Source organism: Puma concolor, chromosome B1, assembly GCF_028749965.1.
Source record: "Puma concolor isolate L17-30 chromosome B1, mPumCon1.1.hap2, whole genome shotgun sequence".
Taxonomy (NCBI): domain Eukaryota; kingdom Metazoa; phylum Chordata; class Mammalia; order Carnivora; family Felidae; genus Puma; species Puma concolor.
In genome coordinates this window covers 3,252,142-3,270,037 of record NC_141670.1, presented here as the reverse complement: position 1 = coordinate 3,270,037, position 17,896 = coordinate 3,252,142, and the positions used below count along the sequence as shown (strand labels likewise).

Here is a 17,896-nt window from a genome sequence, read left to right as displayed (position 1 = left end):
CCAAGAATTGTTTTCTGTCCTAGAGTATGCTCCATCTTGGTAAGCATTTTATGTGCACTGGAAAGAGTGTATGTTCTGCCATAGTAGGGTGAAATGTTCCCTGAAGGTCTGTTAGATCAAGTTGGATGACAGCATTGGTCAAGTCTTTTGTATCCTCACTGACTTTCTGGCCACTTGTTCTGTTGTTGAGAGAAATAGTTTGAAATCTCCTGCTATGATTGTGGGTTTGTCTATTTCTTATAGTTTCATCAGTTTTTGCTACATGTCTTTGGAAGCTGTGTTTTTAGTTACATATGTGTTTGTTGTCTTTTTAATGAATGCATACCTTTGATGTTAGGAAGTGTCCCTCTTTATCTTGGATAGTATTTTTTGCTCTGAAATACACTTTGCCTTGGTCTATCCTAGTCACTCCAGCCTTCTTCTGACATTTGTGAGTACGGTGACACTATATATGTGTTCATACACCTGCTGCTGCATTTAATATGTTCCACTATGTTGTTTTAGCTAAAATATTTTTAAAAATCCTGCCTCACATATGGTTGAAAAATAAATGAATATTTGGGGCACCTGGGTGGCTCAGTCGGTTAAACGTCCAACTTCGGCTGAGGTCACCATCTCACAGTTCGTGGGTTCGAGCCCCGCCTTAGACTCTGTGCTGACAGCACAGAGCCTGGAGCCTGCTTTGGATTCTGTGTCTCCCTCTCTCTCTCTCTGCCCCCCCCCGCTCACGCTCTGTCTCTGTCTCTTGAAAGTAATAAATAAACGTTAAAAAATATTAAAAAAATAACAAATGAATATTTATTGTTTTCCTCCAAGTTTTTATTCCAGTTCTAGTTAGTTAACATGCGGTATAATATTTGCTTCAGGTGTAGAATTAGTAATTCATCTCTTCCAGACAACACCCGGCACTCATCACAAGTGCCCTCCTTCATCCCCTTCACCTGTATAACCTGTTCCCCCATGCTTCCGTCCAGTAACCTTCAGTTTGTTCTCTACATTCAAGAGTCTGTTTCTCGTATGTGCCACCATGAGTTTGACAGTTTTCCAATGCTTAAATATCTTTCCAATAAGATACATAGACATATATAATAGGTGATACTATAAAAATTGATAAAGGATATTTTCTTTAAAAAATTTTTTTTAAGTTTAGTTATTTTGAGAGAGACAGAGACAGTGTGAGCAGGGGAGGGACAGAGAGAGAGGGAGAGAGAGAGAGAATCCCAAGCAGGCTCCGTCCGAACTGTCACCACGGAGCCTGACGCGGGGCTGGAACCCACATACTGTGAGATCATGACCTGAACCAAAGTCAGATGCTTAACGACTGAGCCACCCACATGCCCTGATAAATGGTATTTTCTTAAATGTTGGCTGCAACTTGGAATATGGAATCATAACAATAAACATCTTACACGTCTTTGTCTTAAAAGCCACTGATCTAGCTATCATATTGAAATGTTTTATTCATCCATGATTTTGTACCATCATGCATTGGTCATTTGACAAATCATGATTCTTTGAGTTTTGAGTTCTTCCGAATGTTGATACATTTCACTATACAATGTCAAAAACATTGCATATTTTAATATCTCTCTATATCTTATTGGAAAAATATTTAAGCATTGGGAAGCTGTCAAGGTCATGATGGGACATACAAATTTTCAGAATTTCTAATTTCTATTAGACCATTTGAATTTTATCATTGGTGACAAATTTTGTAAATTATTTTTCTTAAATAAAAGGCTCATTCAGTAGCCCTCAGTTTGTTCTCTATATTGAAGCGTCTCTTTTGGGTTAGCCTCCTTCTCTGTTTTTATGTTATTTTATTTTTCCTTTCATTTCCCTATGTTCATCTGTTTTGCTTCTTAAAATACACATGTGAGTGAAATCATATTTGTCTTTCTCTGACTTACTTTACTTAGCATAATATGGTCTAGTTCCATCCATGTAGTTGCAAATACCAAGATTTCATTCTTTTTGATCACTGAGGAATATTCCAGTGTGTGTGTGTGTGTGTGTGTGTGTGTGTGTGTGTGTGTGTGTGAGAACACGTGTATATACATGATTTGGATTCTGTGTCTCCCTCTCTCCCTCTTCAGATTCTGTGTCTCCCTCCCTCCCTCTGATAGCTAGATCAATGGCTTTTAAGATAAAGACGTATAAAATGTTTATTGTTATGATTCCATATTCCAAGTTGCAGCCAACATTTAAGAAAATACCACTTATCAGGGCATGTATATGTACATGTACATGTATATATGTATACACACACACACACACACACACACACACACACACACACACACACACTACTTCTGTATCCACTTCTCAGTCGATGGACACTTGGGCTCTGTAGTTTGGCTATTGTTGATGATGCTGCTGTAAACATTGGGGTCCATGTGCCCCTTTGAATCAGCATGTTTGTATCCTTTGAATAAATACCTAGTAATGCAATTGATGGTTCAAAGGATAGTTCTATTTTTAACTTTTTGAGGAACCTTCATACCATTTTCCAGAGTGGCTGCACCACTTTGCATCTGGGGGATGGGCTAAATGGGTGATGGGCTGTAAGGAGGGCATTTGTCGGGATGAGCACTGGGTATTGTATGTAAATGATGAATCACTAAGTTTTACTCCTGAAACCAGCACTACACTCTACATTAACTAAATTGAATTTAAATTTTAAAAAAGGAGCTATAAATAACATGTTTGAGAAATACTCAAATGCTATCAATAATAGCTTATTAGTTATTTTTTTCAAATAAGTTTCATGAAAATAAAGCAGTTGATTCAGCTCACAATTCGAACAATTTCAACGAGCTTTTTCCTCGAGATCATGTCAGGCTTCAGTATGTACCACAGATGCATAGGTATTCAGTGATCAAGATTTATCAAAAGTAATCATTTTTCCTGCTTCATCAAGGACTTTCTTAAGTGATGCTGGCCTTCCTTTTCCTCCCCCCCCCCCCCTCCTCCTTCTCCTCAGTCTTCTCAGTCTCTTGCCTGATGCTATGGCTTCCTTTTGTGTTAGGTCACTATTGGGTTTGCTCACCATTGCTCTTTTACCATCACTGGACGTAGCAACCCATGGGGAAGAAGCATACATCTTTTAGTATTATTATAAAAACAGTCTAATATAAAAATATCATACCCTCTGAAAAGGTCTCACTACCCACCTGAGGGATCTGTGGGCCACACCTTGAAACGAGGTACACTACATATGGACGTTGAGTCTATTCAGCCTAAAAATAATTGTTAGAGTCATGTGGAGAAAGGATATATGAACAAAGAAACATGCTATTCAGTTATTTGCTGCGTTGTAACTAAATTAAAAGTCATTGCCATCCCTACTGGTGGTTTAGGACTGTAGTGACCCTGGCATCCGATGTACCAAGTCTTTATTTCATCGACTGCCTCCACCCAGGTGATGGTAGAATCCATGTGTGTTCATATGCAGGCTGTAAGACCATGACCATGTAAACATACCTCATGACCATTAAGTGAGGTGATATGTCCTAGGCTCAGCATATAATAAGCTGACTATAAATGCTGGTGTTTTAAAAAGAAGGAGGCTGTTCTTGATTGTTTAAATTCTTTTGGAGACTGTTTTTAATGAAAAGCAATTCAGTTCTTTCTAAATTCATGTAATCAAAACTAATGACTAACATAAAATCCAATCTAATGACCAACATTGTCAAGATGAGTGGATGAATTCCTTTGTAGTTACCACTGTAATTATATATAATTTGGGGCTTTTTCTGTTTAAAAAATGTTCACTATATTAGGTTGGTAAAATACTCATCTGATTTTATTTATACTATTATTTTTGTTTCTATGGAAATCTTTTTTTTCCATAGACAATCTAAATATTAACTCCAGTATTATATATAAAGAATTATAAATAATTGAAGCCTAAAATTTGAACTTTCCTTATTTGAATTCAAATTATTTGGGGGACAATTTTCTGATATTTTTTTCCACCCTTGACCACTCTCTAAAAGACAAAGTGCATTCATTAGAACGGAATATTTATGAGTAGATTGATAGAAAAATTCATATATCAGTTTGTAAAGGATGGAGCTGGAGTTGGGTTGGAGAGTTTGTGGATGGATACGGACATCTATTTCCTATGCTGGTAGGATAGATACTGTAGGTGCAGACAGATACCGTTATCCCAACTTTTGCAGATATGGCTATTGAAATTCAGAATGTTAACATGCCACGATGCTATAACTAGTCATGGTCATAGCTGGGACTGGAAACCAGATCTTATTGACTCCAAAGCCTCTCTTGGTCCCAAAGATCTGTAATGAGGAAAATCCCATTGACTAAATATCTTCACACCTGTCATGCAGGGCCGCCGGATAGGGGTGTGTGGGGTGTGGACACCACTAGTTAGCCATATGAGGAGTCAAGATGTGGTTCACACTTAACCTTGAGCTCACCATTCCAAGCCTTACACCTTAACATGGGGTTACCCTACACTCAGCACAAGGGAATCTTTGTTCTAACTGATAAGTAAGAGTGAATGTCATGTTGTAATTTTGCATAAAGGATCCACTTAGACTAACCATGCATGCTACACACTGCTGGGTTAATAGGTTCTTTAAAAACATTGTGTAAATATTGTGTATTATATGCAAATATTATATAGCCACATGTTATACGTTCTGTGTCAGTCATATAAACATTATACACAAAATAAATATAAATATTATACTTGATATTGTTGCTCCATGTTATAGTATAGGTTCTTTGTGTGTATTATTTCCAACCCTCAGATCTAGTCTTTATAACATTCTTAATCGCATGTAATAGATGCTGACATTGCATGTAGGGACCCCTGGATTTCCGTAAAACATGGGCTTCCATTTTCTTCCGTGGCTCTCCTTCCTTTTCTTCCGTAAGTGTGACTGTAATTCATCTCCGTGGCAGAAACCCATTTGATAAAGATCCTAAATTTATGCAACCTGTAGTACCCATCCTAAAAGTCCCTCCTCTCCAGCATGGCCACTGCTACCCTGCAGTTCTTAGCCCTGTTCTTAACCAAATATGGTTTTCCCTGCTACCACACCTAAGCCACCGTGAAAACTTTCCTCAGGTGATGTCTCACAGGCAGATTAGAGCAGGCTAATAAAGAAACTCGAGGAGCTTGAAGATGCAGAACTGGGGGACACTGACCTGCCCCATGGTTCTCCCGAGGATTCATTCTTTGTAGGACAGGGTATTTTTCAGTCATCTCTGCCTTTGCCCAGCCGCACAGTTGTCTTCTATTTGTAGGATAAGGGGTCTTTGCTCTCACTTCGCTTCAACCCGTTGTTTCAACTTCTTCAGCAGAGTTTTTCGTGTCGCATATTTATGTTTCTGTCACATTAAATGTATGTTCCCATCATGTTGGATTATGAGGCTCTAAAGGAAAGAGGACAGCACAGGATTTATTGATTTTATTTATTACTGTGCCCCACATATGGGAGATACGTTTTTATATTGAATTGGAATAAGGTGATGCTAACAAGATGTCCCTAGGGGTGTGCAGTCGTAGCCTAATTCGTACCCTGCAAACCCACCAAATTAGCCACCGTTGGTCAGAGAGAAGGTTGTCAACTTTGATTAAAACCTAACCTGTGCTCACAAAGGGAATTTGGGTGTTGGAAGAGTGATAGTTGTGACTTAAAAGTAAGCACTTCATTTGTATGGCTGGTGATTATGGAGCACCGTTCAAGTTAGCAGCATCTGCTCTTATGTCGTCGCCCATTTCTCAACAGATCTCACGTTTAGACACTCTGTGGAGTCAAGGGGCGTCAAGTGGAATTATGTGCCACCCAGTGAAAGGAGAAACCGGGGTGCATAAAAGAAAATTACATAATCGATGAGAAGCGGAACAAAATCCATTACCTGAGTCTCTTGATAAACTGCTGTTTATTTCTAGTACCTTCCACATTCAGCCCCTCTTCCTTTTCTTGTAACGCATCAATAATTCTCTCTTTTTTTAAAGGGTGTTTTTTTTAAATGTTTTAAGTGTTTATTTCTGAGAGAGAGACAGACAGAGCATGAGTGGGGGAGGGGCAGAGAGAGAGGGAGACACAGAGTCCAAAACAGGATCCAGGCTCCGAGCCGTCAGCACAGAGCCCGACGCGGGGCTCGAACTCACGAACCGTGAGATTGTGACCTGAGCCGAAGTCGGATGCTTAACCGACTGAGCCACCCAGCTGCTCTCCCTCCTCTCTTTTTGGTGTTCTCACCACTAGTAGTTTTCTTTATGGCTTTAGGATGTTGCTGCATCAAGCTTTAGGATTTCCCCACTGTAGGTCAGTTTCAGTGACATCAGAGCCACCTGCCTTTTGTTACATGAAAATATAAAGAATTGCATGACCAGCATATAAACCAAGAAACAAATTTGGCATTCTTTTCCTCAAGAATTGCTATTGATTAAGTTCTCTCATGGACTCCGTTTTTATTAATTTTATTAATTTTAATTACAGTATAATTGGCATACAGTGTTACATTAGTTTCAGGTGTGCAACAATGCAGTGATTCAACAGTTCTTTTTTTATATAAAGTGTATATATTTATTTTGAGAGAGAGAGAGAGAGAGATCATAAGCACGGGAGGGGCAGAGAGGGAGGGAGAGAGAAAGAAAAGAAGGGGAAAAGAAAACTCAGCGTGGAGCCCGAAGTGGGGCTCAAACTCATGGCCCATGAAATCTTGACCTGGGCAGATGATTCAGTCATTCCGTCCATCACCTGGTGCTCATCATAACTGCACTCCTTAACCCCATCACCTATTTCCCCCTCCCCCCATACATGTCCTTTCGTTGAGTCATTTTTCAATCATGTTTGAGTAGGGGGAGGGGCAGAGGGAGGAAGAAAGAGAATCCCAAGCAGGCTCCATGCCCAGCACAGAGTTCTATGCGGGGCTCGATCCCACAACCGTGAAATCATGACCTGAGCAGAAGTCAAGAGTCAGACGCTCAAGTGACTGAGCCACCCAGGTGCCCCTAGGGCATTTAAAAAAATGTTTGTTTATTTTTGTGAGAGAGCACAGGAGCAATGGAGAGAGGGAGACAGAGAATCCCAAGCAGGCTGCACGTTGCCAGCACAAAGCCCAACGTGGGGCTCGAACCCACGAACCGTGAGATCATGCCCTGAGCCAAAGTTGAATGCTCAACCAACCGAGTCACCCGGGTGCCCCAGCCCCTAGGCCATTTTTTAAATGACGGAGGAACGAGGGGAAACCAGGCAAATTGTCAGCCACTGCAGGTGTTACTGTGGTGGTGGTCAAGGGTACTAGTGAATTGACATCTTTCCGTGGACAGAGAGAATAGTGTGGAGGCTGTCTGGGAACTTTGGTTACCCCCATCTTGTACAGTCGCCTGTTTTCTTGCTTTGTTGGAGTTCTTCTGTTGCTTCCTATTTTTCTTTCGCTTGCTATAATGGGAAATTTAATTCTACTTTAAAGTGGAAGTGATGTGTAAAGCAATATTTTGGTGTCATGTGCAGTGACAGTTCTCCCCGTCAGCTCTTTTTTGTTTCTGTGATTCTGTTTGTCTATATATGTTTTCCATGACACGTTGGTGTCATCTCTCTTCTCTACGTTGTTCAGAGATACTTGATTACACAGTGGACATAGATGACCCCGATCTTACCCAGCCTACGCTTTCCGCAAATCCTGTGGCCCTTTCTGACCACATTCCCTGAAATGGACCTTTTCATTCACACCCCTGCTCTCTCTGTGCTTTCTTTGGTTTTTACTTTTACTTCGTAGCACTGGCCAACACCCACAGTTACATGCGGGTCTGTTTACAATTTATTTTTAGCACATATAATGCATGTTCATTGTCTCTCCCCCACCAGGAATGTAAGCTCTGAGCATGGACTTGATTTTTTTCATTATTGTAGTATTCCCAGAGCCTAGCACAGCAAGTGCTCGGAAATACTTGTTAGAGCTTTCGTGTCTACCTTTTATACTAAAGAGATGCTCATATTTACACATTGTTAAGGCAATGGTGAATGTTGATTCAGCATGCAGAATTTCGATTGAAAGGTAGATTTTCAGGAATAGAACTATTCCAAAGAAGATAGCTAATTTTTATTTCCTCTAGGGTCTGTGTTAAACACTGAGTGCCTGCATTTGCTGGATAGTTTATGTACACTGTTGCTAATCTTAATAACAAGAAGAAAATATAAGTCTAATCATTATTATTGAGATTATCAAGTTAATCACTGTAAAATTTTTTAATTTAGAATTAAATCCATGTTTAGGATTTTGCCAATAAGCAAACTTTACAAACTATAATGGAAGCTAAAAGAAAATATAAAAACATAAACTAAGTTTCTTGCTGAAAAAGTTTCCCATCCTTATGACATAATCCAGTTGTACTCACTGTCCTTAAAGGGACAGTGTTAGAATTACCTTTTATTTTTTGAAAACTGAGCATTATCTTAATTATCAGAGCATTGTTTAGATCTGGTAACAATTTCTTTACTATTCTCTTGAACTTGGAAAACCAAATGAAGGAAGAGAGTCTGGGACTGAGTATTCCTTCTAGTTCTCTGTATCAGTGAACAGCATCCTGTATTGGAATATGCAGCACCAAAATCCCCTGTTGTGCTCCAAAGCATTTTTAAAATTTGAAAAATACTGGAGGGACATCACCGATTTCTATGCTATTTGCCGAATGTAGGAATCTCACTCTCTGTATACGATTCACTGTTACTAAGAAACTGTAGTCTATGAACGACATTTGCCAATGATGGTTCTTCTTTCAAAGAGCATTGGCCATATTTCAAAAACTACTTAAAGAAATAGCACAACCGTATTTTCCTGTCCACACTATTTGAGACCATTATGTGCCTCTGAAAAAGGGTGCTCCGTGAATGCTCCAGGTCTCATTTATCTGGCTGAAGCTGCTTCCAATAAAGAACCCACCAAGTACAACTCATGGAGCATTCTCCCTCTTTCTTCCACAGTCTTTCCAATATCTGTAATAATACTTTTTTCATCAAAATATTAATATGCATTTAAGTAGTTTTCTGGGGCAACAGATCACGGTTATTTAGGCATACCTCAATTTGTTACTTTCAAAATGCAGAAGATAGCTGAAGAATGTATTAGCCCATTGTATCCTGACGAACAGAAACGGCTTTTTAAGGACAATCTGAATACTAGTGCTCTCTAAAATGACCTTCTGTGATACAGTTCATTTCCTCTGTTTATCGGTTTCCCCATCTGTAAAAGAGAGTGTGGCAGTAGAAGACTTGAGGATTTCCGAAGTCTGTTGGAGCTGCAAAGCTCTGCGTCTCTTAGTTTTGCCGCGGTCTCTTCTAGAGTGCGATTCTACAAAACTTCTGTGGTGTTACTCAGAAGTACCAACAACCTCAAGGCTGATGGAGGCATGTGAGATCATCAGCACTGATACGCGAAAGAGTTGCCAAGTTCAAGGACAATATTGACGCAGTGAACACTATGTACTTATACCAGTGCATTTATTTGGGGCCATTCTCCTGGTCTCCAGTGTTTCCAGTTCCTTTTAAAAACTCGTCAGGATCTCTGACCACTCGCATCCTTGCCCAATATACCTCCACCAGAGATGCCTCCATGGAAAGAATGGAAGGAGAGTTAGCATCCATTGATCTCCAGTAGGGAGAGAGCTGCTATCCTCAGGCGTGCTCTGACTGCCCCCGGTGGTTCCGATTCAACTGGTCAGCAATGTGGCCTGGGCATTAGGATTTCCTTTTAACTCTTTAATTGTGGTAAAATACCTATAGCATATGGTTCACCATCTTAACCATTTCTAATTGCGCAGTCCAGTGACGTTAAGCACATTCACGTCATCGTTCACGCATCACCACTGTCCATCTCCAGAACTAGTCCGTCTTCCAAAACGAACAAGTAACTTCTCATCCCCCACTGCCCCCATGTCCTGGAAACCACTTTCAGTGTTGGGAATTGGATCACTGTAGATGCCTCAATATTAGGATTGTTATAAGTGCCCATGTGGTTTCATTGGGCTAACAAGGTCAACAACCACGGGACTATCTGGTGCATGTGGGCGTAACCGCTCAAAAGGACTTGTACTTTCACAAAGATTGTGTGAAAAAGTGGGAGGAAAACTCATTATTAGGAGGCTCTCCCAGTAGCTTTTCTTCAACAACATCTGTATGTCTGCAAAAGTCAGGTTGCCGACTTGATTCCCCACGGCAAAAATATCGCCCAGTCGTGGCCTCCATCGAATCATGTTCTGGGGAAACATAATAAAGAAGCAAGACCTGTGAGCAGGAATTCCAGTGCTAATGGAAACCAGGAACCAGGGGCAAACGCAAGTGTAGAAGTAAATATACAGGTACCACTGAGCTTCCTGGAATGTCTAGGTGTTATCAAGCTTGTTACCCCAAGATCACAAGAGGAGGGTTAATGAAGGACGTTTGCTCGTGAGAGTGGAGAGGACCTCCCACCGCTGAGCAAACAGCTGGGTGGGTGGTGAAAAGGAGGATTTAATGTTTCTACTTTGTCAGGTGAGAAGTCCTCTTGTTGGGCGAATGGCAGATCCCCACGAACTTACAACATACTCGGAAGATTTAGATTAAATTTCCTCATGGGAGAATTCACACGTGTTTCTAAATGCTGTGCCTCTGAAAGCTAGTCACAGTGTGAAGACTGCTGGTCATTTGAAGCCTGTGTCACAGCATTATTATCGCTTACCCCCTCGAAGTGCCTTCTATGCCGATCGTTGTTAGGGGTCTTTGTTGCACTGCTGTTAACATACAGCCTCTAAAAATGATACGAAATATTAGTTTCTGTTCTTTCCTCAGGCTAGAGAGATCCATCTACTCTGTAATGCATTTTTAGTAGTGCTAAATTGCCTTAAGGTTTGAGAAGATGAGTCTAAAAACTGTCTCTATAAAAAGAAAAAAATGACCCAGAAATGACACATTATGTGTGAAAATCAAAAGGGTAATAAAAGGCATTCTGATATTCACAGCGTCTGTGCATTTGTCTCTCTGATGATGGCATTGTCTGGGTCACTGTGCAAACTGCACTTTGCTGGCTTCTTAGGCACACGTGGCTGGCTTAGTTCGCATGGTTGCCCTGGTAGGCCCTCAGTGTCCTGTATGTGGGCCACATCTTTCAGTTGATGGGAGCATCCAGTTAGGTATGAAAGGACCTTTCTGACTGGAGGAAGGATTCATCTACTGGAGAATCCACGAGCTTATCTAAGACAACTTATTTTGAAATAGAGGCAAATGATCACGAAGATGTGCCTGCAAGTTGGAAGCCGAGGGGGACTTCTTCCTTATGCTGCTGAGGAAAGCCTCAGCAGGACCCCCTACAGCCTTCAGATGCATTGGCTTGATGGACACCTGTGAGATGATCAGAACTCACATCTCTGTCTCCTGGTCTATCATCCCACAGCTCTTTATTTCAGGGGTAGTATAAGCTCCATATACCATGCTAGGGTCTGATTTCAGGGTTAGTGAAAACACTCCCCCGGGAAGTGCTGCTCTCGGTCCCTGCCTTCTCTGGGTGGCCCGATTGCCCAGCCTTACTTCTTCTGGATTTGTGTGCTTTCCAGCTAATGTTTCTCAAATGAAACATACAAGGGAGCAGTGAAAGAGCTAAGTTCTTTATCAAAGAAAGAGAAAGCAGAAGGGGTGAAGGACATGAAACCAAACTCGTGTGTCTATGGAGGAAATATTCGGGGCCAGGAGGGAATGTGGCACCTTCCGTGGCCTTTGGGATGGCAATTGGAAAATACCACTGTGGACAAACCTGGCTGTTTGCAATTCCCAGGACAGACCATCAACTTTAAAACCAGCAGGGCCTTCTATGAATGTACGGAGGGTTCAATTTAGGACATGTACACTCATTCGAAAATAAATAAAGTAATTAATTAATTCTGTAGATCTTTCTTTTTCTGGCAGTAACCTTTCCACTAAAGGCAAAATGTGTTGTTTTCCCACAGTAGTGTAGATTTATTTAACTCATTTCTCAATAATTGTTTGATGAGGTATCTCTTGCCCACAATAGCACATCATTACATCCTTACGTGCATGGCGCCCGGGGCACAAAAGGTTGACTCAGCAATTGTTGAACCAGTGTAGGCAAGGCATAATAAAGGCCGATCCAGAAGGGTGAAGACCAGATACATTTCTTTGCTGGCACTATTTCTCAGTCCTATTTTACTTATAAATTTACATATAGAGCCTCAGGAAAATGACTTTTCTTGATTCCGTCGGTCAACATGTACTTGTCGAGTGCCTGCGATGTGTCAGGCACTGTTTAAGGCACCGGGGAGATTTTCTGCATTGGGTTGGAACTTGAGTTTAAATATCCTCCAGATGTTGAAGGACATTAGAATTGCTCCTGACAATTTTCCTCTAATTTCTTTCCATGTATCAACTATCATTTCTCATCTCTTTTTAAGGTAGGAAAATACCTTCAAATTCATTTTAACATAAGTAAACTTTTTAGCATTTTCCTCCAGGAAGCACTGGAAGAACAAATTCTGTTTTGGGAGGCAAACACTTATTTTTAATGGTCAAAGAAAACAGTAAGGAGAAAGAGGAAGAGAGAGCAGAATGAAAGATGAGATGGGGGGAACCAGGAGAGACCTGCACGTGATAAGAATTATTGTGTTTTTTGCAAAGTTAACTAAAACGTGTTTATGAGGTTGAATTCCAAGCCCATGGTTTCAGATGCACAAGATGTAATTTTATTTATACTGTAATTACTTCCCCGCCCCCCCCCCCCCCCAGATTCCTGTTGTGTGTGAGTCAGAAAATTTTATGTATTCACCCTTAAAGTTAAGATCAGTGATATGTCAACCTGTTAGGTTCAAAGTCAGTTACTTCCTCCCTTCTACCCGTCTTTATGGTGTTAAATGCCGGGGCTTAAGGAAAGGCTGTCCAGGCGATGGTGGGGAAGAGACCTGACTTTCCCTCCTCATCTGTGCCACGCGGCTTCCCACCATGATCACCCCTCCGGCTCTCGCAGGGCGCACGTCCTCATCCTGGCTGAGAAATGACCTCCAGATCTGTGGCCTCCCCGACCGTCAGCCGCATCTGGCGTGTGAGGGTGTGAGCACTTGGGGGTGCCCCTGCTGCATCATCGCGGGAGCCCCACCCTCCGTCTGAAGTTAGCCGTGCTGCCATAGTTTTAATCGGAGGGGCTGTACCATAAGATGGAATTCTTTATGGGATCACAGCTGGAAAACGAGAACAAGTCCCGTATCACCCTGGGATCTCCTCACGCAACCCTGGAAGAGTCCTGTAGTGTTCCACCTTCTCACCCCCCACTGGCTTCCTGGCCCAGGGCCTGGTGGGAGAGCAGGGCCCTCCACGTGCACAGCCAACACAGCTCGCCTCATTCTCCTTCACTGCCTCACCTTGGAGCTCTGTTTTGCTTTGTTTTCATCATTTACAGTTGGGTTTGAGGAGCAGGGAAAACGCACCATCACACCTCCTCTTAACGTATTTCGTGACTTATGTCTGGACTGCACCTGTGACATGTTAATACCCAGGACTTTGGGGTGTAAGTAAGATGTGGGAGGAAACTCACAGGTGTGCATAGTCATGTACAGATGTGCAAACACACACACACCTCCTTTATCACTTTACGTATCGTCACGCCCCATGGTGCTGCTTCTTTGTAAGCAAATAGTTCAGTGAAGCAAAATTTCCCAGTGTCACCCTGGTTCATGTTACGAGGACAAATATGTCAAATCCTAGCTTGAACTTAGTTCTAAAGAAAATTTTTTTTTGCTGTAACTTTTGTGTTTTCTGTTGCTTAAGAGTGAAAGCAGTATTATATAATTATCTTTTTTTTTTTCCTAGAGATGCAAAATGTTTTAATGCCCACTTTTGGTGCCTAAAATATTTATGACTTTTTAAGTGTAATGCTTGAACTGCATGTATTTTTAAACAAAGAGGCCGATATCTGTCTGCCTACCTACCTATCTTTCTATTTCTATCCATTTTGATCTGTATATCGATTTAGAAAACTCTAAATGGAGTTGATTTTTTTCGTATATTCAATAGATGTCCACGAGTATGTGTTGAGGAAAGATTGGAGATATTTCTATATGGATGGTCCAGGCTGTTATATCTCTGGTAATTAATGGATAGTTAGACATCACAGCTAAACCAATTCATATCTTATTTTGGATTCTGGTTTAATATTTAAGTCACTTCAGGTGTTTTGTTTTTTTTCAGATTTTTTTAAAATCAGAAATACTTATGGCACCAATTTTAAGTAAATCTGTAAAGAGCCATTATTTAGGAAAATGAAATTTAGCAATAGTTCATGTTAAAACTAAGCCATATTTTGGGGCACCTCGGTGGCTCAGTCGGTTAAATGTACAACTTCGGCTCAGGTCATGATCTCATGGTCCTTGAGTTCGAGCCCCGCGTCGGGCTCTGTGCGGACAGCTCAGAGCCTGGGGCCTGCTTCAGATTCTGTCTCCTTCTCTCTCTGCCCACCCCCCTCACTGCCTGTGTTCTCTCTCTTTCAAAAATAAATAAACTTAAAATAAAACTAAGCCACATTTAGAAATAGCTCATTCACCTCAAAAGACTCTTCAAATTGTGGTAGGTGAAGTCAAGGAGGTGGTGGCAGTTGGAATGTTGTTTGAATTCAAAAAGTCAAGGGATGAGGTTTTCAGAAAAGCTTGTCGTCGAAGATGTGAAACATTTATTTTCCCCTGTTCTATTTAAAACACAAAATTAGGCCACTCGAGCTGTAGCATAAAATTTAACTTAAACTTTACCAGTTAGGTATTTATTATCTATATACAACATACCTTGATCTCCCACAAAACCAGTTTTCTGTTATTTCTTACAGTTTCCAACTACTAGCAATTGCCAAAATTGTACAACATATTTAATCAAAATGTTTTAAATTTGCTTGTCAATGGGAAGGTATTAATAACTGTTATTTTCTAGAATTTTCTTCTCAAAGTCTTGTCCAGAAAAACAAACTGGTTTCCTAATGTTACATAGATAATTGCAGACGTAGTAATTATGATCAAATCATAAATCATATGAAAACTTAGTGTATTATATATTAGCAGTTGAAAGTATGCATGGATTGTAAGTTGAACTGATTCACGTGCGAGATAAAAACAAAGGAAAAGGTTGAAATAGGCGGGAAATTGGGTCATCGTTGTTTGCTTTTATTTTTTTCAGTCTCAATCAGATCCATCATAGGCAGAGAGTTTGCCTCATTTCAGTTCTTGGGACTAAGTTCACCCAGCGGTGGCTCTGGTTTCCAGTTGGCAGTCAAACTAAGGTTTTTACTAACAGGATTTTAAAAGATTGTTTAAAGCTTTACATTATAGATTATTAAAACCAAAAGTATGCAATTATTGGAATATAGAAACAGAAGTGTACTGATGATGATGTCACCACTAAAAACTAGTTTTTGCCTATTTTTCCTGATAGATAGGTGTTGATATACATATTATTATTATCTGGAGTCCGTACAATTTTGCGTCAAGGTTTTCTCTATATCGCTATGGGTTTATGCTCACCTTTATTGTGCGACATTGGAGTTTTTCATATACATCTGAAATAATTTAGTCAACCCTGGTTCTATTGTTGGACACTTTCATGGCTTCTAAAAACCAACTCTGCCCATATTTTGGATGATGAATATGTGTTATAGTGCCAGATCACTGATATTACTGAGGTTCTTTTTTTTTTTTTTAATTTTTTTTTTTAACGTTTATTTATTTTTTTGGGACAGAGAGAGACAGAGCATGAACGGGGGAGGGGCAGAGAGAGAGGGAGACACAGAATCAGAAACAGGCTCCAGGCTCTGAGCCATCAGCCCAGAGCCCGACGCGGGGCTCGAACTCACGGACCGCGAGATCGTGACCTGGCTGAAGTCAGACGCTTAACCGACTGCGCCACCCAGGCGCCCCCTGAGGTTCTTTTTTTAAAAAAATTTTTAACATTTATTCATTTTTTGCTAGAGAGAGAGAGAGAGAGAGAGAGAGACAGAGTGTGAGTGGGGGAGGGGCAGAGAAAGAGGAAGACAGAATCAGAAGCAGGCTTCAGGCTTCCAACTGACAGCACGGAGCCCCATGCGGGGCTCGAACTCACGGACTGTGAGATCGTGACCTGAGCCGAAGTCGGACGCCCAGCAGACTGAGCACCCCAGGCGCCCCAACTAAGGTTCTTGATGTCCAAACAAAACACAGACTCCTAAGATTACTTAGAGGAACAGTGATTGGAGGTCTGAGAAAGCATCTGTGAACAGTGCAGGTTTCGATGGAGCGGGATGCCGTCTGCCATAACTAATGACCGGTTGGCTGCTGTAGTTGAAATATAGTGGTGGCCAAAGGAAGCAGTGATGCCACTTTCCTTCCTTTATGCTTGACCACACCTGTGATAATGTAGAAGCCATTAGCTCTTTAGTTTAACAGGATTGTAAAAAAAAAAAAAAAAAAAAAAAAAAATGTTGATATACTCTCAAATCCCAACTCCCCCTAATGTGTTGTTAGTCATATCATAACATTTGACTGATTTTCTCCATAGCACTTATGATACTCTTTTATATTCTTCTGGGTTAATTTCTTATTTGTATTTTCTTCCCTTAACTAGACTGTTACTTCCATGAGACGGGGATCTTCTCAACTTTTAACTCTTAGTAATTTTTTCATCTTGATACCTAGAGTGGAGTGGCACATAGTAGATGTTCAATTAGTATGTATTGAAAGAATGATAAAATACACGAAAAATGAGATTTATGTAAACAGAAGGAACTGAAGATGGAATTGAACACAGAGAAATAATAGTTGCTTACAGAACAAAATTTTTAGATTTATTTCATTTGTTCAGTGTGGCTCCAGAGGTTTAAACAAAGACCAATGAGCAGAAATTATGGATGGACGGCTCCAAAATGTATAGCTGTTTTAAATAACATGTTTACATATACGTTTTAAATGTATAGCTGTTATGACTGACCATGAAAATTAGAATTATGTGTATATTTTGGTTTTTACACTTTTTACTTTCAAAAGTAATACAAGTTATGTACCTATGATACAGTGTTTCTCAAAATTAATTCCAGGGAGTTTTAGTTGCCATGGATACTGGTGAAAAGGGGCTTCCTGGAAATATATAAATTTGAAGATCTTTATACTTTACATTCTCTTACATAAACAAAATACATTTTTTGCATATTAAATTGTAGCATATTGAGAATCCTCTTTAGAAAAGAAAGATGCTAAATTTTGCTAAATCCAGAATTTTTCAGTTGGTTTGACCCCGAGTTGATGATTTCTGCAGGTATCTGTGACCATCCCCAGAGTGTTTTACAGAAGTGTGGGAGGTGCTTATGTGATGCCAGTTGAGTAATATGCACTCTGAGACTGTAGATGAGAGTTTTCAATGAGCAGGAACAGAATGTGTGTTTATTTTCCTTCTCTGTCTCTCATCTGTTATTAACGGTATCCGTGCACATGGGAGACTTTCATCTTTTTTCCCCAGGGACCCCCTCGCATTCCCATTTTTGTCAACACCAAGCTGAGAGTCTGTCAAGTGGAAAACATACGTAGACACTCCTCTTGAAGCAGGAGGCGTGTCAGATTCTAAAATAATACTATGCTCAGCTCCCTTCCAGACAGCAGGCTTAGAGGACAGAATCCATTGGTGTGTTCAGACTCAGTGTGTGCCTGGCATGTTTTGTTACGCACCTGTTGAATGGTTGTTGTGCAACATTTTGTTACGCTTAGGACCTTAGAACTTCCTGTTTTCAGATGCAGCTCTGAAGGCCAAACAATTTGTTGTCCAACTTTACGCTGGATGGATTGCTTTTTTCTAAAACAAGTGGTTTTCTTTTTCCTGTAAGGTGTATTTCCGAAATACCATATCACTGGCTTTATGAATATAATTAATGT

General features: G+C 40.5%; 1 protein-coding gene across 5 annotated transcripts in view; it reads left to right on the top strand.

Annotated features, from left to right (window-relative positions):
• CSMD1 (CUB and Sushi multiple domains 1) overlaps positions 1-17,896 on the top strand; it is a 2,044,057-nt gene that overhangs the window by 1,433,729 nt on the left and 592,432 nt on the right. The gene's annotated exons all lie outside the window — the stretch shown is intronic.